This window comes from Oncorhynchus clarkii, chromosome 9 (genome assembly GCF_045791955.1).
Source record: "Oncorhynchus clarkii lewisi isolate Uvic-CL-2024 chromosome 9, UVic_Ocla_1.0, whole genome shotgun sequence".
Taxonomy (NCBI): domain Eukaryota; kingdom Metazoa; phylum Chordata; class Actinopteri; order Salmoniformes; family Salmonidae; genus Oncorhynchus; species Oncorhynchus clarkii.
This window is the reverse complement of record NC_092155.1, coordinates 16,416,765-16,443,902: the sequence shown is the minus strand read 5'-3', so window position 1 is coordinate 16,443,902 and position 27,138 is coordinate 16,416,765. Positions and strand designations below refer to the sequence as shown.

General features: G+C 43.9%; 1 protein-coding gene across 1 annotated transcript in view; it reads right to left on the bottom strand.

Moving 5' to 3' along the window:
- The window catches only part of LOC139417115 (galactose-3-O-sulfotransferase 3-like), a 33,785-nt gene extending 17,919 nt beyond the window's left edge, over nt 1–15,866 (bottom strand). The window contains exon 1 of the mRNA XM_071166359.1: nt 15,587–15,866. The gene's annotated coding sequence lies outside the window, so the exon portion shown is untranslated. The remainder of the gene's footprint in view (nt 1–15,586) is intronic.
- Between the last annotated feature and the right edge of the window lie 11,272 nt (nt 15,867–27,138).

The following is a 27,138-nucleotide window of genomic DNA, read 5'->3' as shown; positions in this document are numbered from 1 at the left end:
CAGGTGTGTGGTTGAGATACGTCTGACGTGGTTGATACATTGGACCACAGCCTGGGCAGCTAGAGCTTGGTGTCTCTCAGCCCAGAACACTGTGTTTAGGATGAAAGAGCTTGGTGTCTCTCAGCCCAGAACACTGTGTTTAGGATGAAAGAGCTTGGTGTCTCTCAGCCCAGAACACTGTGTTTAGGATGAAAGAGCTTGGTGTCTCTCAGCCCAGAACACTGTGTTTAGGATGAAAGAGCTTGGTGTCTCTCAGCCCAGAACACTGTGTTTAGGATGAAAGAGCTTGGTGTCTCTCAGCCCAGAACACTGTGTTTAGGATGAAAGAGCTTGGTGTCTCTCAAGCCCAGAACACTGTGTTTAGGATGAAAGAGCTTGGTGTCTCTCAGCCCAGAACACTGTGTTTAGGATGAAAGAGCTTGGTGTCTCTCAAGGACAGAACACTGTGTTTAGGATGAAAAAGCTTGGTGTCTCTCAAGCCCAGAACACTGTGTTTAGGATGAAAGAGCTTGGTGTCTCTCAGCCCAGAACACTGTGTTTAGGATGAAAGAGCTTGGTGTCTCTCAGCCCAGAACACTGTGTTTAGGATGAAAGAGCTTGGTGTCTCTCAAGCCCAGAACACTGTGTTTAGGATGAAAGAGCTTGGTGTCTCTCAGCCCAGAACACTGTGTTTAGGATGAAAGAGCTTGGTGTCTCTCAGCCCAGAACACTGTGTTTAGGATGAAAGAGCTTGGTGTCTCTCAGCCCAGAACACTGTGTTTAGGATGAAAGAGCTTGGTGTCTCTCAGCCCAGAACACTGTGTTTAGGATGAAAGAGCTTGGTGTCTCTCAGCCCAGAACACTGTGTTTAGGATGAAAGAGCTTGGTGTCTCTCAGCCCAGAACACTGTGTTTAGGATGAAAGAGCTTGGTGTCTCTCAGCCCAGAACACTGTGTTTAGGATGAAAGAGCTTGGTGTCTCTCAGCCCAGAACACTGTGTTTAGGATGAAAGAGCTTGGTGTCTCTCAGCCCAGAACACTGTGTTTAGGATGAAAGAGCTTGGTGTCTCTCAGCCCAGAACACTGTGTTTAGGATGAAAGAGCTTGGTGTCTCTCAGCCCAGAACACTGTGTTTAGGATGAAAGAGCTTGGTGTCTCTCAGCCCAGAACACTGTGTTTAGGATGAAAGAGCAGCAGCAAGCAAAGCAACGTGAGGTTAGTTTCATAACTCCAATCTGTATGGTATCATCATAGAAATGAAGTGATACACAAACACGCACGCACGCACACGCACGCACGCACGCGCACACACACACACACACACACACACACACACACACACACACACACACACACACACACACACACACACACACAGCGATCTTCATTATTTCTACATAGTGATTAATATTGTTGTGACTAATACTATATATATATATATATATATATATATATATATATATATCATTATTTAGGGGCTTCATAACAAAGTTTTTAGAATTTTTTGAAACAAGTACATTTTTTCATTTCACTTCACCAATTTGTCCATGACATGAAATCCAAATAGAAATCCATTTAAATTACAGGTTTTAATGCAAAAAAATAGGAAAAACGCCAAGGGGATGAATACTTTTGCAAGTCACTATATATATACTCATACGATGAATATGATGTTTGCTATGGTTGCAACTTTACCATAACTTTTAATGATCAAAATCAATAATACCAAAATCACACATTGAAACTACATTTTAATGATTAAATGCCATGTAAAGAAAACTCTGTCAAGTCCAGATGCAATTATTTTCAAAGTAAGCATCTCCCATGTATCATATTGACAGAGACTCCTTATTAAACCAGCTCTAAAGATCTAAGAACATAATTACTTGAATAAGAAACAAATAACACCAGTTGATCCGAAGACAAACACAGCGCACACACACACATGCCATAATGGTCAGGGGGTAAAGGTCATAGGTCAAACTGGTGATGATGATGATGATGAAGGGGGTCATTTCCTTGGTACTTATTTCCTGTGAGAGTCAGCTATGTACAGCTCCACTTGTCTGAAGTTATTTTCCTCTGTAGGATGTACACCATGTATTGAACTGTAACGCCTCATAGACATGCGAGTGTAGCCTGATCCTGGATCTGTTTGTGCTGTCTTGCGTGACAATGAGTGCCAAGGCTATGGCAAAACAGTAAAAACTGATCTGGGCTCAGGCTAGTGCCTGTGAGTCTGCCAGTGGGGTTGGTTGAATTATTAATTGTGATGTAACAATAAATGTGCTGTTCCCGCAAGTTCTCCTAATTCTAAAAATGCCAGAGCAGATGGCACATAGCCTCTGAAAGAGATGTGGTGTTCAAGAAGAAGGAAAGGAGAGAGACAGAGATGGTGATGATGAGAGGGGGGAGGAAATACAAATAGAGGGGGGCAGAGAGAAACAAATAAAAAGGAGAAAAGGAGAGAGAAGAGAAACGGGGATGGTGATGGAGAGAGGGGAGGAAGCAAAAAGAGAGGGTGGGGCAGAGCGAGAGAGGGAGGGAGGGCTGCAGGCAGGCAGACAGCAGTAAATGTGATATCTCGCTGCTGCGGCGAAGAGCTTTAAAAGACGGTAATCAGATTCCACACGCCACTCGAGCTTCCTCTAACTCTAGTGGCTCGCCGGGCGCTAAATACTGGTCCTCTAACTACTCCTCTACACCAGCCAGGAGGAGGAGGTGGAGGTCCTCTTTCTCCTCTACACCAGCCAGGAGGAGTAGGTGGAGGTCCTCTTTCTCCTCTACACCAGCCAGGAGGAGGAGGTGGTGGTCCTCTTTCTCCTCTACACCAGCCAGGAGGAGGAGGTGGAGGTCCTCTTTCACCTCTACACCAGCCAGGAGGAGTAGGTGAAGGTCCTCTTTCTCATCTACACCAACCAGGAGGAGGAGGTGTAGGTCCTCTTTCTCCTCTACACCAACCAGGAGGAGGTAGAGGTCCTCTTTCTCCTCTACACCAACCAGGAGGAGGAGGTGGAGGTCCTCTTTCTTCTCTACACCAACCAGGAGGAGGAGGTGGTCCTCTTTCTCCTCTACACCAACCAGGAGGAGGAGGTGTAGGTCCTCTTTCTCCTCTACACCAGCCAGGAGGAGGTGGAGGTCCTCTTTCTCCTCTACACCAACCAGGAGGAGGTGTAGGTCCTCTTTCTCCTCTACACCAACCAGGAGGAGGAGGTGGAGGTCCTCTTTCTCCTCTACACCAACCAGGAGGAGGAGGTGGTGGTCCTCTTTCTCCTCTACACCAACCAGGAGGAGGAGGTCCTCTTTCTCCTCTACACCAACCAGGAGGAGGAGGTGTAGATCCTCTTTCTCCTCTACACCAACCAGGAGGAGGAGGTGGGGGTCCTCTTTCTCCTCTACACCAACCAGGAGGAGGAGGTCCTCTTTCTCCTCTACACCAACCAGGAGGAAGAGGTGTAGATCCTCTTTCTCCTCTACACCAACCAGGAGGAGGTGGTGGAGGTCCTCTTTCTCCTCTACACCAACCAGGAGGAGGAGGTGGAGGTCCTCTTTCTCCTCTACACCAACCAGGAGGAGGTGTAGATCCTCTTTCTCCTCTACACCAACCAGGAGGAGGAGGTGTAGGTCCTCTTCTCCTCTACACCAACCAGGAGGAGGAGGTGGAGGTCCTCTTTCTCCTCTACACCAACCAGGAGGAGGAGGTGGAGGTCCTCTTTCTCCTCTACACCAACCAGGAGGAGGAGGTGTAGGCGGAAGGGGTGCAGGTGTTATAGAAAGAGCAGAGAATTCATCTTCTTCACAAAATGTATCCACAGAATTTATATATTTTTCCCCACAAAACAATGTTACAAACAGCGTTACAGATAGGTTACAGAGACCCTCCCCTCCGTCTGAGGAGAGACTAATTAATCCTCCAGACACCCTAGGGGAGAGTCGCTCTGCACCACTCTCTCTCTCACACTTACACAATGCTCCGCACCGAGCCGGGTCAGTTGGAAGATAATCATTTATTACATTAACGGTATGACTGACCCCCACCAGTCAGTCATGCCCCTCAAGGTGAACGACCTTTACACTATTATTTTATCAATGTTTTATCTGTTTTTATCCATCAGTATTTTTAAACACTGAAGTTTTCATCGCAAATTATCTACTCTGTTTGAGCATTGTTTGTTGTGTTGAAAAACTTTTTAATAAATCATGTTTTTGGCTGCTGCTGCTAGTAAGGATTTGTTTGAATAAGAAAAGAGTTGTTTGAAACATCCTACTGTATTTTATTATGCAGTGAAATGTCTAGTTGTCTATTATGACACCTGTGTACACACCTGTGGATATCCAATGGGGCTTTCCACAGAATCGGTCCTGATACTGGACACTATAACTGGGCGGCCAATCCAGTTTGTTCTTGTAGGCCTGTGTCAGCTAGAGTTCTCATTATCAGCCTGAACCCGATGGTGTCCGGCGGCCCGGCCCGGTCTTATGTATGTCTGTTATAAAAAAATATTGTTCTCCGTTTATGACACAAATGTCAACCGTACTAGTTGTTCAGGCTCTGATCTTGTCCCATCTTGATTACTGTCTGGTAATAAGGTCAGGTGCAGCAAAGAAAGACCTAGCAAAGCTGCAGCTGTCTCAAAACAGAGCAGCACACCTTGCCCTGAACTGCACACACAGAACTAACATCAACAACATGCATGTCAGTTTTTCCTGGTTGAGGGTTGATGAGAGATTAACTGCCTCTCTTCCAGTTTTTATAAGAACTATTACTGTCATGAAAATTCCAGATTGTCTGCATAATCAAATAACATTCAGACACCCATACACAACCCACAAGACATGACATACCAGGGGTCTCTTCAGACACCCATACACAACCCACAAGACATGACATACCAGGGGTCTCTTCAGACACCCATACACAACCCACAAGACATGACATACCAGGGGTCTCTTCAGACACCCATACACAACCCACAAGACATGACATACCAGGGGTCTCTTCACAGTCCCCAAGTCCAAAATGAATTCACAGCAACTCACAGCATTATTCAGAGTGCCCGGTGGATTTCCGGGTTGTCTTACTGGCTTAAAAAGAAAGAAAACGGTGTGTGTCTGTGCACCTTTTAGCCTACTATGGATGGCTCTCTCTCAGCCACAGCAGCTGGTGACACACCAGGTTTCCAATCTTGGCTGGGCCAGAGAAACTTGATTGAAATGTTTCAATTTTTTATAGGAATAGGCTGGAGTGCACTTCAGGAGAATGGTGATCCACAAGACCATGACAGGCAGCGCATCTCAGTAAAGAAGAAGACCATATTTTAATGGCGTCTGTTAACACTGATACATCCGAACAAAATGCACCCTATGACTGCCCTGCTAATGCGCCTTGACCTTGTAATCTATCAAAAGCAGACCCATATCTGATTAAAATGTTTTTCTAATCAAACATACATTTAAAACACTTTTGAGTGATTATTCAAATAGGAGTTTGGCGGAAAATCTAATTATTTATTTATTGCTTCATTATTCAAGGTGTAAAGTCTGCGTCCAACTCACACCCTCAAACACGTAGATATCCTGAACGCAGCTCACTTTCCAGCCCACACTCTCAAACACCTAGATCCCCCTGAACGCAGCTCACTCTCCAGATCCCAACCACCTGAATTCTGATCACCTGTTCACACACCTGTATGTCATTATCACACACTATTTAGTTCAGTTCTTTGCACCCCATCACTGTGAGGTATTATTTGTTTTGGGACATGTCTTTCAGAGTGCTGTGGTTTTTCCTGGTGATTTACTCCTCCCGTGTATGATAGTTTTCGCCTGACTCACTAACGATGCCTTTTGCCTATTCCCTGCCTGTACTTTAGCCCATCGGATTTCCTGTTCTCTACCTATTGCCTGATCTCCCGGACGACGTTACTAGCCTTCTCCCTGCCTGTACTGTTGCCTTTTGGACCCCCTGTGTATGACCTTCTGCCTGCCCCTGGACGCAGCTACCTGCTCCTCCTGTGTATGACCTTTTGCCTGCCCCTGGACCCAGCTACCTGCCTCCTCCTGTGGTCCTTTACAATAAACACCTGCTGCGCCCTTCGCATGAAACCAGCACACTGTCTCCCCTCGTGTTCATTACACAAGGCTCCATTTGTTATTTTATTTCAAATTATTTAAAGACATAAATGACTCATGCTGTGTAATGACATGAATTAATGATTGATTGATTATATAGAAGTAGGAAGAGTTACGTTAAGACATGACGCTTTCTGACAGCTCAATGGAGGATAGATTGAGAGTTGAGCAAAATAATACATTTGATTTAGGCTACATTATCGCATGCTAAATGTTTCTGAAAAGTGATAGATGAGCAAACAAATAAATGAGCTACCAACTCCACTCGCCCAGTGAGCGATCAATGAACCAAATATACAGAAAGAGATTTAGTGAAACAAAATCACATTGACTGATTATCAGACAAGTCACAGGCTTTTGTTAGGCAGTAGAACAGACTACTGCGGAGAAGTACATAACATGCTATCAAAATGTTCTGTTTATTAATATATGCTCAAACTAGAGTGAAGATGAGCACTCACCTCAATTTAGCAAACATTTTCCCAGCCTAGTTGTTACCAAATATCCAAACAAAAATCGGACATTGATTATCAAGATGAGCTAGTGTACATGCCTTAAATTGCATTAGTCTCCTTTATTCCAACAGTTGCTTCATTAGGTTGATCATAACTAAGGTCACATTTCCTCTCTCCGCGCTTTTTCTAGGCCCAACGGATGTTTCTTTGTCCCCTCACTCCGCTGCTGCCCGCCTCCACCACATTGTTCTCAACACAAGTTAGAAGTTCAAATCAACAAGATAAAATCAATATACTGGTAGGTAGAAATCCGGATTTATTTCGAGTTCGGGCACATTTAATTTCTGTGATGTCAGACTGAGCCTGAGTAATGGCTTCAGCTCACAGGACTTGGGTCAGACTGGGCTCGAAATGTCAGGCCCGATGAGAATTCTAGAGTGAGCCCAGATGGCATATTGCCACTGGTGCTGTTCAGTTACATCATCATTGTGCGCCGGGCTAAAGCCTGCCAAATGCATCCCAGTCTAAACAGTTTGCACATATATTATGACAAAATAATACAGTTGACGTCGGAAGTGGTCATACATACGCCTTAGCCAAATACATTTAAACTCAATTTTCACAATTCCTGACATTTAATCCTATAAAAAATTCCCTGTCTTAGGTCAGTTAGGATCACCATATTTTTTAAAGAATGTGAAATGTCAGAATAATAGTAGAGAGAATCACTTATTTCAGCTTTTATTTCTTTCATCACATTCCCAGTGGGTCAGAAGTTTACATACATTCAATTAGTATTTGGTAGCATTGCCTTTAAATTGCTTAACTTGGGTCAAATGTTTCAGGTAGCCTTCCACAAGCTTCCCACAATAAGTTGGGTGAATTTTGGCCCATTCCTCCTGACAGAACTGGTGTAACCGAGTCAGGTTTGTAAGCTTCCTTGCTCGCACACGCTTTTTCAGTTCTGCCCATACACTTTCTATGGGATTGAGGTCAAGGCTTTGTGATGGCCACTCCAATACCTTTACTTTGTTGTCCTTAAGCCATTTTGACACAACTTTGGAAGTATGCTTGGGCTCATTGTCCATTTGGAAGACCCATTTGCGATCAAGCTTTAACTTCCTGACAGATGTCTTGAGATGTTGCTTCAATATATCCACATAATTTTCCTTTCCTCATGATGCCATCTATTTTGTGAAGTGCACCAGTCCCTCCTGCAGCAAAGCACCCTCAAAACATGATGCTGCCACCCCCGTGCTTCATGGTTGGGATGGTGTTCCTCGGCTTGCAAGCCTCCCCATTTTTCCTCCAAAAATAAAGATGGTCATTATGGCCAAACAGTTCTATTTTTGTTTCATCAGACCAGAGGACATTTCTCCAAAAAGTACAATCTTTGTCCCCATGTGCAGTTGCAAACCGTAGTCTGTCTTTTTTATGGCAGTTTTGGAGCAGTGGCTTCTTCCTTGCTGAGTGGCCTTTCAGGTTTTGTCGATATAGGACTCGTTTTACTGTGGATATAGATACTTTTGTACCTGTTTCCTCCAGCATCTTCACAAGGTTCTTTGCTGTTGTTCTGGGATTGATTTGCACTTTTCGCACCAAAGTACATTCATCTCTAAGAGACAGAACGCATCTTCTTCCTGAGCGGTATGACAGCTGCATGGTCCCATGGTGTTTATACTTGCGTTCTATTGTTTGTACAGATGAAAGTGGTACCTTCAGGCATTTGGAAATTGCTCCCAAGGATGAACCAGACTTGTGGAGGTCTACAATTTCTTTTCTGAGGTCTTGACTGATTTCTTTTGATTTTCCCATGATGCCAAGCAAAGAGGCACTGAGTTTGAAGGTAGACCTTGAAATATATCCACAGGTACACCTTCAATTGACTCAAATGCAATTGACTCAAAATCAGAAGCTTCTAAAGCCATTACATTATTTTCTGGAATTTTCCAAGCTGTTTAAAGGCACAGACAACTTAGTGTATGTAAACTTATGACCCACTGGAATTGCGTTACAGTGTTATAAGGAAAATAATCTGTCTGTAAACAATTGTTGGGAAAATTAGTTGTGTCAAGCACAAAGTAGATGTCCTAACTGACTTGCCAAAACTATAGTTTGTTAACAAGAAATTTGTAGAGTGGTTGAAAAATGAGTTTTAATGACTCCAACCTAAGTGTATGTAAACTTCCGACTTCAACTGTATATGTTTTTGTTCATTTTAGTGTTCGGCTGGGTTTTTTTCCGGCTGTTCGAGCACACAACATTTCTTCTTGAGGCAAGTCGAAATTGGGGAGCCGAAGTCTACGTCCCTTCGTCGGTGATTGGTCAACAGTAGGGGTGGGAAGAATGAACAGGATTCTTCAATTAAGTGTTTGCTGTCATTCAACGAGAGAGAGGAGAGAGTGCAGCATTTTCATGCACATTTTTTCACTTGACAGGTAATACACCAAACATCTTAGCTGGATGTACAATTGCACGACTAGGATGTCCTCTGCAAAAACGTAAAAAATAATTGATTTCTTGATTGATATATTTTGATTAAGTGATATGTTGTTGCTACTGTGGCTCAAGACCCACAAACAACAGTAATATTGTCGTTTTTTTTTTTTTTCATTTTTCAAGCGAAGCTCTTTAGTGCGAATATACAGTGCCTTGCGAAAGTATTCGGCCCCCTTGAACTTTGCGACCTTTTGCCACATTTCAGGCTTCAAACATAAAGATATAAAACTGTATTTTTTTGTGAAGAATCAACAAGTGGGACACAATCATGAAGTGGAACGACATTTATTGGATATTTCAAACTTTTTTAACAAATCAAAAACTGAAAAATTGGGCGTGCAAAATTATTCAGCCCCCTTTAAGTTAATACTTTGTAGCGTCACCTTTTGCTGCGATTACAGCTGTAAGTCGCTTGGGGTATGTTTCTATCAGTTTTGCACATCGAGAGACTGACATTTTTTCCCATTCCTCCTTGCAAAACAGCTCGAGCTCAGTGAGGTTGGATGGAGAGCATTTGTGAACAGCAGTTTTCAGTTCTTTCCACAGATTCTCGATTGGATTCAGGTCTGGACTTTGACTTGGCCATTCTAACACCTGGATATGTTTATTTTTGAACCATTCCATTGTAGATTTTGCTTTATGTTTTGGATCATTGTCTTGTTGGAAGACAAATCTCCGTCCCAGTCTCAGGTCTTTTGCAGACTACATCAGGTTTTCTTCCAGAATGGAAGGATGGCTCCATCCATCTTCCCATCAATTTTAACCATCTTCCCTGTCCCTGCTGAAGAAAAGCAGGCCCAAACCATGATGCTGCCACCACCACCATGTTTGACAGTGGGGATGGTGTGTTCAGAGTGATGAGCTGTGTTGCTTTTACGCCAAACATAACGTTTTGCATTGTTGCCAAAAAGTTCAATTTTGGTTTCATCTGACCAGAGCACCTTCTTCCACATGTTTGGTGTGTCTCCCAGGTGGCTTGTGGCAAACTTTAAACAACACTTTTTATGGATATCTTTAAGAAATGGCTTTCTTCTTGCCACTCTTCCATAAAGGCCAGATTTGTGCAATATACGACTGATTGTTGTCCTATGGACAGAGTCTCCCACCTCAGCTGTAGATCTCTGCAGTTCATCCAGAGTGATCATGGGCCTCTTGGCTGCATCTCTGATCAGTCTTCTCCTTGTATGAGCTGAAAGTTTAGAGGGACGGCCAGGTCTTGGTAGATTTGCAGTGGTCTGATACTCCTTCCATTTCAATATTATCGCTTGCACAGTGCTCCTTGGGATGTTTAAAGCTTGGGAAATCTTTTTGTATCCAAATCCGACTTTAAACTTCTTCACAACAGTATCTCGGACCTGCCTGGTGTGTTCCTTGTTCTTCATGATGCTCTCTGCGCTTTTAACGGACCTCTGAGACTATCACAGTGCAGGTGCATTTATACGGAGACTTGATTACACACAGGTGGATTGTATTTATCACCATTAGTCATTTAGGTCAACATTGGATCATTCAGAGATCCTCACTGAACTTCTGGAGAGAGTTTGCTGCACTGAAAGTAAAGGGGCTGAATAATTTTGCACGCCCAATTTTTCAGTTTTTGATTTGTTAAAAAAGTTTGAAATATCCAATAAATGTCGTTCCACTTCATGATTGTGTCCCACTTGTTGTTGATTCTTCACAAAAAAATACAGTTTTATATCTTTATGTTTGAAGCCTGAAATGTGGCAAAAGGTCGCAAAGTTCAAGGGGGCCGAATACTTTCGCAAGGCACTGTACAAGTACAGATGTTCGCTTCGCCTAGGCAAGTTCTGCTAGGACCAAACTGAACCTATGTATGTGGAAGCCGTTCGGCAGGGGGCGTGTTTGTTTGATGATCTCTCCGTGTGTTGAAGTGTGTTGTGTTGCCTTCCTCCGAGGGGGTAGTCTTTCCTCAGGTTCATTAGAACGATAGCGGTGGAGCTGGAGGGCAACTCTAACAGCCACGCCCACTCTGCCAGTCACAGCTTTGGTGTAGGGTGAAGTTTCACCTACTACTGGTTAAGGTTAGGACTGTGGCATTGGGAAGCTGATCCTAGATCTGTACCTATAGGGAAACTTCACCCAGGATCCCAGCCACATCTGTAGTGTAGGCCCCTACCCCAGACCTTCACTATGACAACCACGCCCCAAAGTGCCAACCACATACAGCCAATCAGGACAAAGACATGTTTAGAAGGCACAAAGCAGGATTAAACTTGATCAATAACAATTGTCTGCTTCAAAACTTGCTGCTTTATTCTTGCATGTTCGAACGCGACCTTTGAGTTTCAACGTTTTTGGTAACATGTTGATGGATCAGATTCTATTTGGCCTGAAAATCCCTTGAGGTCATTCATCAACAGCTGCTCAAAAGAAGGACAGGGAATTGAGGGCAAATAATATCCATATCCACACCTGCTATACAAAGCCAACCACACCCATCCCGTTATTTCACCCCACCCCTTGTGTGTGTGAGTGTTTGCCTGTGTTTGTTGTGTGTGTGTTTGTCTGTATTTGTTGTGTGTGTGTTTGTCTGTGTTTGTTGTGTGTGTGTTTGTCTGTGTTTGTTGTGTGAGTGTTTGTGTGCGTGCTTGCATGCATGTGTGTGTGTGTGTCTCTGTGCCCAGTCCCCAGTCGGCATAGAGGTCAGCCAGATACAGGGCTTTTTAAACAGTAATCCCTGACGGTCCGTTTAATCCAGGTCCCCATGGATGGGGATGTTGTACTGTACATCTACAAAGAGATGAAAATGATGTTTTTGCACCACCAAGGGCAGCCCGGGCCCACTGGACACACGCCCAACCTCTGGCTCCCACTCGGCTCTGCAAACCCTGCCCATCTGTTTCTCTAGCTGTTAGGCCACGTTGTCAGACTGACAGTGGGCACTATGCAGAATGCTCGCTTCGTTAGAATGGTAACATAGGAGAGGATAGCCCATCGATACGATCAGGGAAAACTCCTGGACCCTAACTGTAGTAACTAACTCCCCATTACCACATTGTTTTTATCTCTCATATAACACACACACACACTCCCCACTCTCTCTTACACACACACACATCCCTCTGCGGCTGCTGAGATGCTGCAATTAAATATTTAATCACAAGGTCTGTAATCAGGCTCACGCTCCTTCTTAAATGCCAGTCTTCACTGAGCCCACCAGCCACCACACAACTATACACCATACAACTACACACCACACAACTACACACCACACAACTACACACCGTACAACTACACACCACACATCTACACACCATACAACTACACACCACACAACTACAGAGCGGGATGAGGTAGTGGTATGAGGAGCAATGCAGCCTGGTCCCAGATCTGTAAGTGCTTTAGCCCAGGGTGTTCTCAAACCTCTCCTCGGGGCCCCCCAGCCTTTCCATGTATTTTAACTTCTACAGCTAGCACACCTGATTCAACTTGTCAACTAATCATCAAGCCTTTGACTATGTGAATCGGGTGAATCGTCTGGGGGTCCCAGAGGAGAGGTTTGAAAACCACTGCTTTAGTGTACTCCTCTGACTGTCGTTGCTATATACGGCATGATAACAACAGCCAAGAAAGTTGGCTTAAGCATATATAGATCTGGGATCAGGCTACAGATAGAGCCTACAGAATCTAGACATACATCTGAGTAATATGTCCCTTGACACCAGCGGTCCAAGCCACTGTGTAAAAGGTTATCTGGATCGATGGAGTAAACACACTTTATCATATTAACTTTCCCACTGAGCAGAGAGAGGGAGAGGGGAGGGAGAGAGAGAGAGGGAGAGGGGAGGGGGAGAGAGATGAATAGAAGGGGGGAGATGTTAACATATGTTTCCCATGCCAATTAAGTCCTTGAATTGAATTGAATTGAGAGAGAGGGAGAAAGGCAGAGAGAGAGAGAGGGGAGGGGGAGAGGGATAGAGAATAAGAGAGGGGTGAGAGGGTGGGGAGAGAAGAGAGATGTAGAGAGAGAGGGACACAGAGAGCTAGAGAGAGAAAGAGAGAGAGCGAGAGAGGAGGGTACAGGGAACAAGAGAAAGGGAGAGAGAGAGAGAGGGGAGGGTACAGGGAACAAGAGAAAGGGAGAGAGAGAGAGGAGGGTACAGGGAACAAGAGAAAGGGAGAGAGAGGAGGGTACAGGGAACAAGAGAAATGGAGAGAGAGAGAGAGGAGGGTACAGGGAACAAGAGAAAGGAAGAGAGAGGAGGGTACAGGGAACAAGAGAAAGGGAGAGAGACAGAGAGAGAGGAGGGTACATGGAACAAGAGAAAGGGAGAGAGAGGAGGGTACAGGGAACAAGAGAAAGGGAGAGAGAGAGAGAGAGGAGGGTACAGGGAACAAGAGAAAGGGAGAGAGAGGAGGGTACAGGGAACAAGAGAAAGGGAGAGAGAAACAGGGGGACAGCAAAGAAGAGTGAGAGGGAAAAAGAAGGAGAAGGAGAAAGAAGGAGAGGGAGAAAGAAGGAGAAGGAGAGGGAGAAAGGGGAGAGAGGGGGAGAGAAAGTGAGAGGTGGGAGAGGGAGAGGGAGGAGAGAGAGGAAGGGGGTTCAGAGAGAGAGAGAGAGAGAGAGATGAGATGGGAACAGGGAGAGAGGAGATGGGAACAGGGACAGAGAAAGGGGTAGGATGGGAGAGAGAGGGAGGGAGAATTGAATTGAGAGGCACATAGAGAGAGAGAGAGAGAGAGAGAGAGAGAGAGAGAGAGAGAGAGAGAGAGAGAGAGAGAGAGAGAGAGAGAGAGAGAGAGAGAGAGAGAGAGAGGGAGAGAGAGAGAGAGAGAGAGAGAGAGAGAGAGAGGGGGGGGACAGTAAAAGCAAGAGAAAGAGGGGGAGGTAGAGAGAGAGAGAGAGAGAGAGAGAGAGAGAGAGAGAGAGAGAGAGAGATGGGGAGAGAGAGTGTGTGTAACTGTGCGTGTGGAAGCGTGTGTGTGTGGCGGCTGTTATCACTGTTATCCATAAGCCTGCATTGTCACTTCAAGAGCAAACATTCATTGTTCTGTATTGTGTTTCCACAGTCAGGAAGACAAAGCCAACACACTACAACACTTGCTTGTGCATGACCTATGATTCTGCATCTTGATACTATAGCATTTAGAGTGATGTGTATGTCATACATCTGAATGAGTTAATGAGATACAAGTCTTTATGAATTGGGCTTAGAGGTTAATGCTATACTGTGGTGCAACGGTCTCGATACACTTGATTTGTCCTCAGTGGAATACACAGTGGTGGATCTGCATATGCACGGGGGAGGGGGGTGGGGGTGGGGTGGGGGGGGGGGGGGGGGTATGCTACATCACATGGCATATTCCTCACTTGTGTCACATTTTACGCTCTTACCCAGAGCAATTTACAGAATTTACAATTCTGGTTAAGTGCATTTCTCAAGGGAACATCGAAATACTTTTTTGCCAATCGGCTCGGGAATTCTAAACAACAATTTTACACTGGACACTCAAACGTTAACGGAATATTACGGGTAACATTACAACAACGTCCTGCCGTCCAAACTACATCGAATCTGACAGTGAATGAATTACATGAAAACATTCAGCACAATCACACTTCTGTTAACCTGACAGCTAATAGCGTGAGAACAAGTTGTCTGTGGTAGAATGACTGGCCAAATACCAGGTCCGCTGCAAATAAACCCATAGGAAACTAATTCAAATAGCTTGGCTATATGATAAGGACATTACTATTGATTTTTTTAAAGTCAGCATTTAATCATATGCATTTAAAATATATTTCTTATCTTTGACCTCTTTTATGTCTTATCATATCTTCATAATTTCTCTCTCCATTTCCTCTCTCCATCTCATGTTCTGAAATGATAAAACTCCTTTCATGAAAAGGAATTAGGCATACGTGGGGAGAGTTTTAAACCAATTTAATTTAATATAATGGAGAGGCTATAATTATCAATCATACAGCTTTCAGATAGATTATCATGACAGAAAAAGCATCATAATCTATTGACTTGTGAGTTTCCTTGAAGCGATTGCTGGACATCTTCGCAAAGTAACCTACCTCCGCGGTCTATAGACCGGGCAGGACAAGACCGGGAGAATATGAGCACGGCACTCAGACCCAACTGTCAATATTGGGAATTGGGATAATTAATTCACACTCAATAATAATGATAATGATGACATGAGAACCGGCGAGCGAACAACTGACGGGTTGAAATGACACATGCACGATGTATATTGTCAGTGTCACAACAGCCTACGGGAACGTCGTTGCCTGTTCATCATTGTGACTGACAACACCGCAGCGCCAAGCATTTAAAGACTTAAAACCGGGGGCAGGGGGTTCACCAGTGGCGGTGACGTTGGAAAACAATGAAACGAGACAATAATGTATTCTGATTTAGACTAGTCTACGGGGGGAAATACCCATATACACATCCCCCCATAAAAATGGATGAAATAGCGATAAAGGCGGTTTAAAATAAAACTGGTGCTCTTACAGATAAACAAAAAAGCATTTTCTTTATCACCCACCTTTGTCATCTCACGACAGACAGACGCGACTGATAATGGTGCGGTTATTCTCTTTTTACGTTTATGACCAATGTTACCCCTCTTTCACCGGCACCCCGTGATGAGAGAAGCGAACCTCCACTCTTCCTTTCCCTGGTTCCTCTTCGTCATCTATTCATTCATGATAGGAACAGGGCTGTAGGACTTCGAAAACGCTGTGAAATCGGTCGTTTTACATTTAATTGCCGCTCTGTCCCGCTGTCGCAGTCGGCAAGTCGCTGCTTGCGCTGCTCCGCCGCTGTCTTTCATCAATGCTTTGAGATCCCTCGTGCACGATCGAGACAGTCAGTTCTTTCGAGACCGATTTTCTTCAATAGCCAAACTGAATGCGCGCACGCGCTCTCCGGTCCCCCAGTCGTGGTGGCGGAATGAACTAAGCTAGCGCACTCACACACACACACACACGCACACACACGGGGATCCTAGCTAACAATTCTAGGGAGAGAGAACGTTGTTGTAATGTTACCCGTAATATTCCGTTAACGTTTGAATGTCCAGTGCCTTTGTTTGTTAGGGGAATATTCTATCTGTTAGCAAAAACCTTCTGAGAACCTTTTTAGCGGGATTTGTTGTTAAAGTTAGGAAAACATTTCCTTAATGTCAAACAACTTATCTAGAACATGTATATAGACTTTTTCTACTGTGTTATTGACTGTTTGTTTATTCCATGTGTAACTCTGTGTTGTTGTATGTGTCGAACTGCTTTGCTTTATCTTGGCCAGGTCGCAGTTGTAAATGAGAACTTGTTCTCAACTAGCCTACCTGGTTAAATAAAGGTGAAATATAAATAAATAAATGTTTGCAATGCTTTCAGAATATACTACATGAATGTTCTGGATGTGTTTTATGGAACATTCATGTGTCCAGTTTTCTGTGGGTTAGGAGAATATTCCATTAAAGTCCCATTAAACATACACAGAACATGGTTGCCATGTTCTCACAATATAAGATATTCATGTTCTAGACACGTTTCATGGGAAAGTTGCAGGAACATTTATGTTTATCAGTTGTCAGGATGTCACCTGATGGAATCAAATAAATGTCTCCCCCCTAAAACAAAAATCTAATTACACATCACACCTTGTTAATGTTGCCAAACCAATCAAGGCCCTGATTGGTGAACCTCTGATCCATTCATAGCTCTTTGTCTGTTGTCAAGGTTGGGGGATACTCCCACACAGTGCTTTTAACTTACATATTTGACACCATTTGACATACATCATTACAATGTGCTTGTTCATTTCTACAGTTGTCAATATTCAACAGTCCTCACCTGGGATTTGAACTCACAGCCTCTTTTGATGAACTTACTTCAGCTATTGAAGGGCTTTCAGTATAGTTGTCTGATGTTGGTGAGGCATGTTAACCTGTATTACTTCTGAATCATTATGATCAATAAAATACTTTCTTGAGTGTACTTTTAACAGAGCTGAGATTTATTTCAAAGTGCATTCACCCTATTGATTACATCCTTACACCTATCAAGTTAAATCACCCTACTATCCCAATCTCACCAAAATATGTTAATGTCATTATTTGGCAACAGTTACATCATACCTCTCTGATCTAATTAATTAACATTGAAAGATGGGAATCTGTAGGATTTTCCCCTTGACTAAATTTCCACTTTCCATGCAAATTACAAGTATTTATTAATTCTATATACAGTGCATTCGGAAAGTATTCAGACCCCTTGACTTATTCGACATTTTGTTACGTTACAGCCTTATTCTAAAATGTATGAAATTAAACTAATTCCTCATCAATCTACACACAATACCCCATAATCACAAAGTGAAAACAGGTTTTTAGATTTTTTTGCAAATGTATTAAAACCAAAAAACAGAAATACCTTATTTACATAAGTATTCAGACCATTTGCTATGAGACTCGAAATCCTGTTTCCATTGATCATCATTAGAATAAGGCTGTAACGTAACAAAATTATGGAAAAGGTCAAGGGGTGTGAATACTTTCAGAATTCACTGTAGCTGAGGATCTCAAAGAGAACTATCATCTTTTAAAAATCTCCACCGCATATATCTTGTAGAACAAACACGTGTCATTGACAAACTCATTTTAATTAGATCAGATAGGTGTGTTATGACTGTTGCCAAATAATGACTTTAACATACAGTACCAGCCAAAAGTTTGGACACATCGGCTCATTCAAGGGTTTTCTTTATTTTTTACTATTTTACTACATTGTAGAATAATAGTGTAGACATCAAAACTATGAAATAATACATTCTACAAATGAGTAGGTGTGTCCAAACTATTGACTGGTACTGTATATTGCTAAGAGTTTGAGAGTAGGGAGACCTCCCTGGCGGGTCTTGAACCAAGGACATAAAGGACTGTAAGAACACCAGTATATCAGCTCCAAGTGATTTTAATTTAGAAAATCTGTTCCAAAGTATTCCCACGGTTTGAAATTATTCTGTTTTAGTCAAATATTGTATCTGTTTGGGCTTCTTGCGGTCAATTTGCAGTCTACAAATTACTAGTAATTATGTTCCTGCCCTCTGACCATTCGTTCAAGAAAAAATTGTCCTGCGGCTGAATCTAGTTGATGATCCCTGCTACAGATCATGTGCTTATTGGGCCAGTATAGTTAGGTCCTATTCAGAAGAAACCCTAACCCCTCCTTCCTAAGCGCTTATGTAGATGAAACAACTGGATAGGTGTAAGCAATAGGGTGAATGCACTTTGGAGTAAATCTCAGCTGTGTTAAAAGTACACTCAAGAAAACCTATTTTTATAGATAATAGTGATTCAGGAGTATCAATAAAACAGGTTAACATGCCCTCACCAATATTAGACGACTATAACATTTCAATTGCTGAAATTAGTAAATCAAATCAATGACGAGACTAGTCAGATTAACCAACACCTGACACGGACATGGTGGCATCGCCGGGAGATCAGAGTACCGTGAACCAAGAGGTTGTAAGTGGAAATCCCAGATAAGGACATGTTGAATAATAATTACTGCATAAATTAACATGCACAATGTAATCATCTACATCGAAGTGTGTCAAAGTTGAAAACACTGTATGTTAAAAGCACTTTGTAAGTATGAATGGATCAGTGGTTCACCAATAAGGGCCTTGATTGGTTTGGCAACAGTTACAAGGCGTGATGTGTAAGGAAACACTTGTTTTGGGGGAGAACATCAATTTGGGACCATCAGATGATGCCCTGACAACTGATAAACAGAAATGTTCCTGCAATGTTCCCATGAATCGTGTCCATGACCTTAATATCTTATGTTCTGAGAACATGGCAACCATGTTCTGTGTATATTCGGTGGGACGTTCAGGGAATATTGTCCTAACCCACAGAAAACTGGACACATTAATGTTTTTGCAATGTTCCCATGAAACGTGTCTCGACCATTAATATCTAAAGTTCTGAGAACATGGTAACCCCGTTCTGGGTGAGTTCTATTTGACATTAAGGTAAGGGTCTCTTGGAAACATTCCTGGCACATCACAGGAACATTTCTATGAAAACGTTACTTAATGACCTAATGAGTCTCTTAAGGGAATGTTCTCTAAAGTTGAGGGAACGTTTGTTGTTGGCTGGGATGCTGCTGATGCTGCTGATTGACTCAGTGATACATGAGATATTGGCCCTATTAGAAAACTAAATATTATGATTTTTAGTGCACCTATAACTTCAGTCTCTCAATAGGCCTAAATTAGAATATTATTATGATTTGATGATGGGTTGTGTATGGATGGCCCATGGCGCCATATTGCAGTGTCCATATGGTCAGGATAGACTAGAGAGACAGTTGCTTGGACAATAGAGGGAGACAATGCCTCATTAAACAACACTGTCTCGTCTCGTTATTGAACCATTTGTTGATCCATGAAGTTCATGTTCCTCCGCTTGTTATGAACACATCCCACTGTCTTCACAATGCTGTGTCCAATATGGTACGCTATTCCCTATATATAGTACACTACTATAGTACACTACTGTTGACCAAAGCCCTGGTTAAAAGTAGTTTTGTAAATAGGGAACATGGTGCTATTTGGGACGTAGTCAATGAATGCTGGTAGGTCAACAATATTGGACATTTCTACGTGCATTTTAAAAAACAAAAATGTTTTATAGTTTCGTAGAATGTATTACTTTATTTGATTGCAACAATTGTGCTTTAAAAAAAATGATGATTCATGATTATTAATAGGCCGCATAGGCCTACATCTGATTCAATGTTGTCACACTTTTCATTATTCAAAGTTATGGCTTTTACACTGGGATATCTGTCTGTTTGTCAATAGCTTTTGTTTGTTGGTCAAGCACACTTGCCATAAATTAACTTTCCACAATAGCTGTAGAAATTGGATGCCAACATTCAATCTGATGAGTTTGAGTTTCAGTTATGAAAAAGATTGTCCTCCTATAATGAAATAATAATTACAAATTAACATTTTAGACAACAATATAAGTAAGTAACCTTGGTGTGAAATATAGATACAGTTTATTATGAGAGCAACAATGGTCTATAGAACCTCATGTACATCTGGTTCATATTAATCATGCATGAACCCATTAGTGTGTAATACTTATGTCATTACTTCATCATTGCACCTTCATTGTCTGTGTTCTTTACGGAATATAAAACAACGTATAGAACCACATTCAAATAAGATGTTTATATGTTTACCATGTGAAGTGTGAAGAAATGACAGTGTGTGTGTGTGTGTGTCTTTGGTGCTGCCTGTGACATTGTTGTGACCTCTGAGGGGGACCCTCTGCCACTAAAAGCCCTCTTATTTTCCAACATGGAAGAGTTGAATAATTCACCTTACGCAAGCATGCACACACACACACACACACACACACACACACACACACACACACACACACACACACACACACACACACACACACCATCTAGGAGCGATAAGCCCCCTACACTCTTAGAAAAAATGGTTTTTTTGGCTGTCCTCACGAGATGACCCTTTTTGGTTCCAGGTAGAACTCCTCCCCCACCTCCCCTCCTCCTTATCCCCCACTTCCCCTCCTCCTTATCCCCATTTCCTCTCTTCCACCTCCACTCCTCTCCTCCACCTCCACTTCTCCTCCTCCCCCCCTCCTCATCCCCTCCTCCCCCCCTTCCCCACCACTCCTCCACCTCTCCTCCTCCCCCACCATCCCTCCTCCTCCTCCCCTACCTCCCCTCCTCCACCACCTCGACCTCCTCCTCCACCGCTCCTCGTCCTCCACCTCCCCTCCTCCCCCACCTCCCCTCCTCCTCCACCTCCCCTCCCTCTCCCCTCCTCCCCATCCCCCACTCCACTGCCCCTGTGGTACGGCCAGGGCTAATCTAGTGCTGCTTGGGTTTCAACTCCAGAGAGAGAGAGAGAGAGAGAGAGAGAGAGAGAGAGAGAGAGAGAGAGAGAGAGTGTGTGTCTGTGTGTGTCTCTGTGTGTCTGTGCGTGTCTGTGTCTGTGTGCTAGCTTGCCTCTCGAAGGGAGGAGAAACCCAACTGCTCCAGGATCAGGTGTCCCGTACAACCAGGCCAGTCTCTCTCTCCCCCTCTCGTACAACCAGGCCAGTCTCTCGCTCCCCCTCTCGTACAACCAGGCCAGTCTCTCTCTCCCCCACCCGTACAACCAGGCCAGTCTCTCTCTCCCCCTCTCGTACAACCAGGCCAGTCTTTCTCTCCCTCTCCCGTACAACCAGGCCAGTCTCTCTCTCCCCCTCCCGTACAACCAGGCCAGTATCTCTCTCTTTCTCGCTCTCTCAAATTCAATATGCTTTACAGACATGAATGACAAGGTCAAGTGATACATATCAAATTATGAAAACAACAGCGACAGCAATAAGGATAGTAGATATTATACTTTTGAATGACTAATGGTACTTTTATTGTCAATTACTTATACATGGAGAAAATAGTATACTTTGTGTTTCCTCCCTTGGCTTGTGGTAAGCTGTGATTTACTGTGCTGCCAACTCTCCCCCAAAAGTATACAAAGTGTATCTTTGTTTGATTGTTCAGTGAATATAGAACTTTTTATTTAGAATTTGGGAAAGAAGGAATCTAATGAATATATATTTGAGGCAGGTGATTAGAAAGTGTTCTTCACCTTCGATCTCTCCTGACCCCCCAGTTTCAATTGCCAGGCTATGATCACTAATTCTGTATGGGGTTAATCTCTCCCTCTCCCCCTTCTTCTTCCTCTCTCTCTCCCTTTCTCTCTCTCTCTCTCTCTCTCAAGAGCCACCTTTACTCAGAGAGCTCAGCTCAGTCCTGGGGAGAGGTGGAGGGCCTGGCTGAGCACTGAACGAATTAACGGTGCTCTGTTGGTGTGTGTACATGCATTGAGCTAGCGGTTGGGGTGTAGTGTGTGTGTGTGTGTTTATGTGTGTGGGGGGGTTGCTTAATCTTCTGTGATTATTGCATTTACATGTTAAGGCCTTTTGCGCTCCCTACATCTTTTATATGGTAAAGCTGCTCTTTCATTATTTCCCTATCTGGTTGCACTACAGAGGGTCCATCCTCATCCACGGCATGATATCAAAGTCTGTTGATGTGGGTACATGTGTCTGTGTGTGCCTGTGTGTGTTTGTATGTATGTATGTGTGTGTGTGTGTTTGTGTGTTTGCCCATTCAGCAACTGGAGCAGTTCACCAGAGTTGTGCCAGAGTTGCCAGTTAAAGTGACACATGTACACACACACACACAGAATTGGCCATTAACCAAGAACGGGTCAAAGGTCAAAACAGATGAGCCGACAAGGAAAGGAGGATATGACTGTGTCCCAAATGGCACCAAATCCCCTTGTAGTGCCCCATGGGCCCTGTCAAAAGTAGTGCACTATATAGGGAACAGGGTACTATTTGGTATGCAGGCTATATGTTAAAAGGGGTATTCTGAGTGCTCTGTTTCCCTTTAAGAAGAGAGTGTATTGGTATCATGTGTGTCATTAATATAGCATTAGTGTTGGAGCATTTAACCTAGTGTACGTACAGATGTAGGATCGTCATTTGAGCCAGTTTCTTACAGCAGGAAAATAATCCTGCAGCAACAGGGATTGTGAATTATTATGGGGATGGACATTTTTGTAGGGGTTGATACATTTTTCGTTAAGGCAAATTAAGTCTGACATTTCTAAGTGCAAATCACAAACTTTAGAAGTCTTTTTAAAACTCAAATACACTACAAGTTTGCATTTCCTGCTGTGCTGGACAATTCACAACAACAAAAGAGAGATCTAATCAAGATCTGTATGGTGCTTGGAGTTGAGTAGACAGCTGGCCGAGGACAGGTCTACAATACCAAGTATAGTGAAGAACAATCACTGTTTCTTGGCCGGAACTTTATCACCTTTTTCATACCAATGGATGTACCTGTCACCCAACCTCATGAATACATACACACACAGCCACACATGCACACAAATACACACACAGCCACACAAATACACACACAGCCACACATGCACACAAATACACACACAGCCACACAAATACACACACACACACACACACAAACATACACTACATCAAACCCACTCCCCTCTGACGCTTCTGTGAGATTATCTACTTCCCACTGGGCACAGATGTCAGTTCAACATCTAGTTTTGATTTACATTTAATTGAGTTGTCAACTAACATGTATTAAACCTGAACTCAACAAAACATTTCACCATGTCATTGGATTTTGGTTAAAAGTTGGGTGAAAATTCACAAAATGTACGTTTATGATTATGATTTTTTCCAAATCCAATCAGATTTCCACGTTGATTCAACGTCATCACATTGGATTTTTTTGTTGTTGAAATGGTGTGGTTGATTTAACCAGTTTATAACTATCTGGGTTTTACAGAAACTTTTTGATAAACATTTCAAATCAAATCAACGTTTATTTGTCACGGGCGCCGAATACAACAATGAAATGCTTACTTTCAGGCTCTAACCAATAGTGCGGAGAAAAAAAAGTATGTGTGTGTGTGTGTAGGTAAGTAAAGAAATAAAACAATAGTAAAAAGACATTTGAAAATAAGAGTAGCAAGGCTTTATACAGACACCTGTTAGTCAGGCTTATTGAGGCAGTATGTGCATGTGGGTATGGTTAAAGTGACTATGCATATATGATGAACAGAGAGTAGCAGTAGCGTAAAGAGGGGTTGGTGGGTGGTGGGACACAATGCAGATAGCCCGGTTAGCCAATGTGCGGGAGCACTGGTTGGACGGGCCAATTGAGGTAGTATGTACATGAATGATGAATGTATAGTTAAAGTGACTATATAAGATAAACAGAGAGTAGCAGCAGCGTAAAAGAGGGGTTGAGGGGGGGGGCACACAATGCAAATAGTCCGGGTAACCATTTGGTTACCTGTTCAGGAGTCTTATGGCTTGGGGGTAAAAACTGTTGAGAAGCCTTTTTTTCCTAGACTTGGCACTCTGGTACCACTTGCCATGCGGTAGTAGAGAACAGTCTATGACTGGGGTGACTGGGGTCTTTGACAATTTTAAAGGCCTTACTCTGACACTGCCTGGTGTAGAGGTCCTGGATGGCAGGCAGCTTAGCCCCAGTGATGTACTGGGCCGTACGCACTACCTACTGTACCTTCTGAAGTGCCTTGCGGTCGGAGGGCGAGCAATTGCCGTACCAGGCAGTGATGCACCCGGTCAGGATGCTCTCAATGTTGCAGCTGTAGAACCTTTTGAGGATCTCAGGACCCATGCCAAATCTTTTTAGTTTCCTGAGTGGGAATAGGCTTTGTCGTGCCCTCTTCACGACTGTCTTGGTGTGTTTGGACCATTCTAGTTTGTTGTTGATGTGGACACCAAGGAATTTGAAGCTCTCAACCTGCTCCACTACAGCCCCGTCGATGAGAATGGGGATGTGCTCGGTGATCCTTTTCCTGTAGTCCACAGTCATCTCCTTAGTCTTGGTTACGGTGAGGGATATGTTGTTATTCTGGCACCACCCGGCCAGGTCTCTGACCTCCTCCCTATAGGCTGTCTCGTCGTTGTCGGTGATCAGGCCTACCACTGTTGTGTCGTCAGCAAACTTAATGATGGTGTTGGAGTCGTGCCTGGCCATGCAGTTGTGGGTGAACAGGGAGTACAGGAGGGGACTGAGCACGCACCCCTGAGGAGCTCCAGTGTTGAGGATCAGGGTGGCAGATGTGTTGCTACCTACCCTCACCACCTGGGTCGGCCTGTCAGGAAGTCCAGGATCCAGTTGCAGAGGGAGGTGTTTAGTCCCAGGTTCCTTAGCTTAGTGATGAGCTTTGAGGGTATTATGGTGTTGAATGCTGAGCTGTAGTCAATGAATAGCATTCTCACATAGGTGTTCCTTTTGTCTAGGTGGGAAAGGGCAGTGTGGAGTGCAATAGAGATTGCATCATCTGTGGATCTGTTTGGGCGTTATGCAAATTGGAGTGGGTCTAGGGTTTCTGGGATAATGGTGTTGATGTGAGCCATTACCAACCTTTCAAAGCACTTCATGGCTACGGACGTGAGTGCCACGGGTCTGTAGTCATTTAGGCAGGTTGCCTTTGTGTTCTTGGGCACAGGGACTATGGTGGTCTGCTTGAAGCATGTTGGTATTACAGACTCAGTCAGGGACATGTTGAAAATGTCAGTGAAGACACCTGCCAGTTGGTCAGCACATGCCCGGAGCACATGTCCTGGTTATCCATCTGGCCCCGCAGCCTTGTGAATGTTGACCTGTTTAAAGGTCTTACTCACGTCGGCTACGGAGAGCGTGATCACACAGTCGCCCGGAACAGCTGATGCTCTCATGCATGCCTCAGTGTTGCTTGCCTCGAAGCGAACATAGAAGTGATTTAGCTCGTCTGGTAGGCTCGTGTCACTAGACAGCTTGTGGCTGTGCTTCCCTTTCTGGTCTGTAATAGTTTGCAAGCCCTGCCACATCCGACGAGCTTCGGAGCCGGTGTAGTATGATTCAATCTTAGCCCTGTATTGACGCTATGCCTGTTTGATGGTTCGTCGCAGAGCATAGCAGGATTTCTTGTAAAGTCTTGTAAAGGATTTCTTGTAGAGTCCCTCACCTTGAAAGCGGCAGCTCTACCCTTTAGCTCAGTGTGAATGTTGCCTGTAATCCATGGCTTCTGGTTGGGGTATGTACGTACAGTCACTGTGGGGACGACATCCTCAATGCACTTATTGACAAAGCCAGTGACTGATGTGGTGTATTCCTCAATGTCATCGGAAGAATCCTGGAACATGTTCCAGTCTGTGATAGCAAAGCAGTCCTCTAGTTTAGCATCTGCTTCATCTGACAATTTTTTTATAGACCGAGTCGCTGGTGCTTCCTGCTTTAATTTTTGCTTGTAAAATGGAATCAGAAGGATAGAGTTGTGGTCGGATTTACCAAATGGAGGGCGAGGGAGAGCTCTGTAGGCTAGCATACATGTCCATAGAGAGAGAATGTCATATAATTTCAACATAACATTGGTTAAACATTAGTTGAATCCGTAGCAACCCCACAAAAAAACTAGCACAAATTTAGCTGATATAGCTCCTCTATTAAGGAAAGTTTTTACTTGAAATGACTGTGATGGGGTTGTCTTCAAATCAATTCAAAATCAAATCAAATTTATTTATATAGCCCTTCGTACATCAGCTGATATCTCAAAGTGCTGTACAGAAACCCAGCCTAAAACCCCAAACAGCAAGCAATGCAGGTGTAGAAGCACGGTGGCTAGGAAAAACTCCCTAGAAAGGCCAAAACCTAGGAAGAAACCTAGAGAGGAACCAGGCTATGAGGGGTGGCCAGTCCTCTTCTGGCTGTGCCGGGTGGAGATTATAACAGAACATGGCCAAGATGTTCAATTGTTCATAAATGACCAGCATGGTCAAAAAATAATAATCACAGGCAGAACAGTTGAAATTGGAGCAGCAGCACAGCCAGGTGGACTGGGGACAGCAAGGAGTCATCATGCCAGGTAGTCCTGAGGCATGGTCCTAGGGCTCAGGTCCTCCGAGAGAGAGAAAGAAAGAAAGAATTAGAGAGAGCATACTTAAATTCACACAGGACACCGGATAAGACAGGAGAAGAACTCCAGGTATAACAAACTGACCATAGCCCCCTGACACATAAACTACTGCAGCAGAAATACTGGAGGCTGAGACAGGAGGGGTCAGGAGACACTGTGGCGCCATCCGATGATACCCCCGGACAGGGCCAAACAGGAAGGATATAACCCCACCCACTTTGCCAAAGCACAGCCCCCACACCACTAGAGGGATATCTTCAACCACCAACTTACCATCCTGAGACAAGGCCGAGTATAGCCCACAAAGTTCTCCGCCACGGCACAACCCAAGGGGGGGGGGCGCCAACCCAGACAGGAAGATCACATCAGTGACTCAACCCACTCAAGTAATGCACCCCTCCTAGGGACATGAAAGAGCACCAGTAAGCCAGTGACTCAGCCCCTGTAATAGGGTCTGAGGCAGAGAATCCCAGTGGAAAGAGGGGAACTGGCCAGGCAGAGACAGCAAGGGCGGTT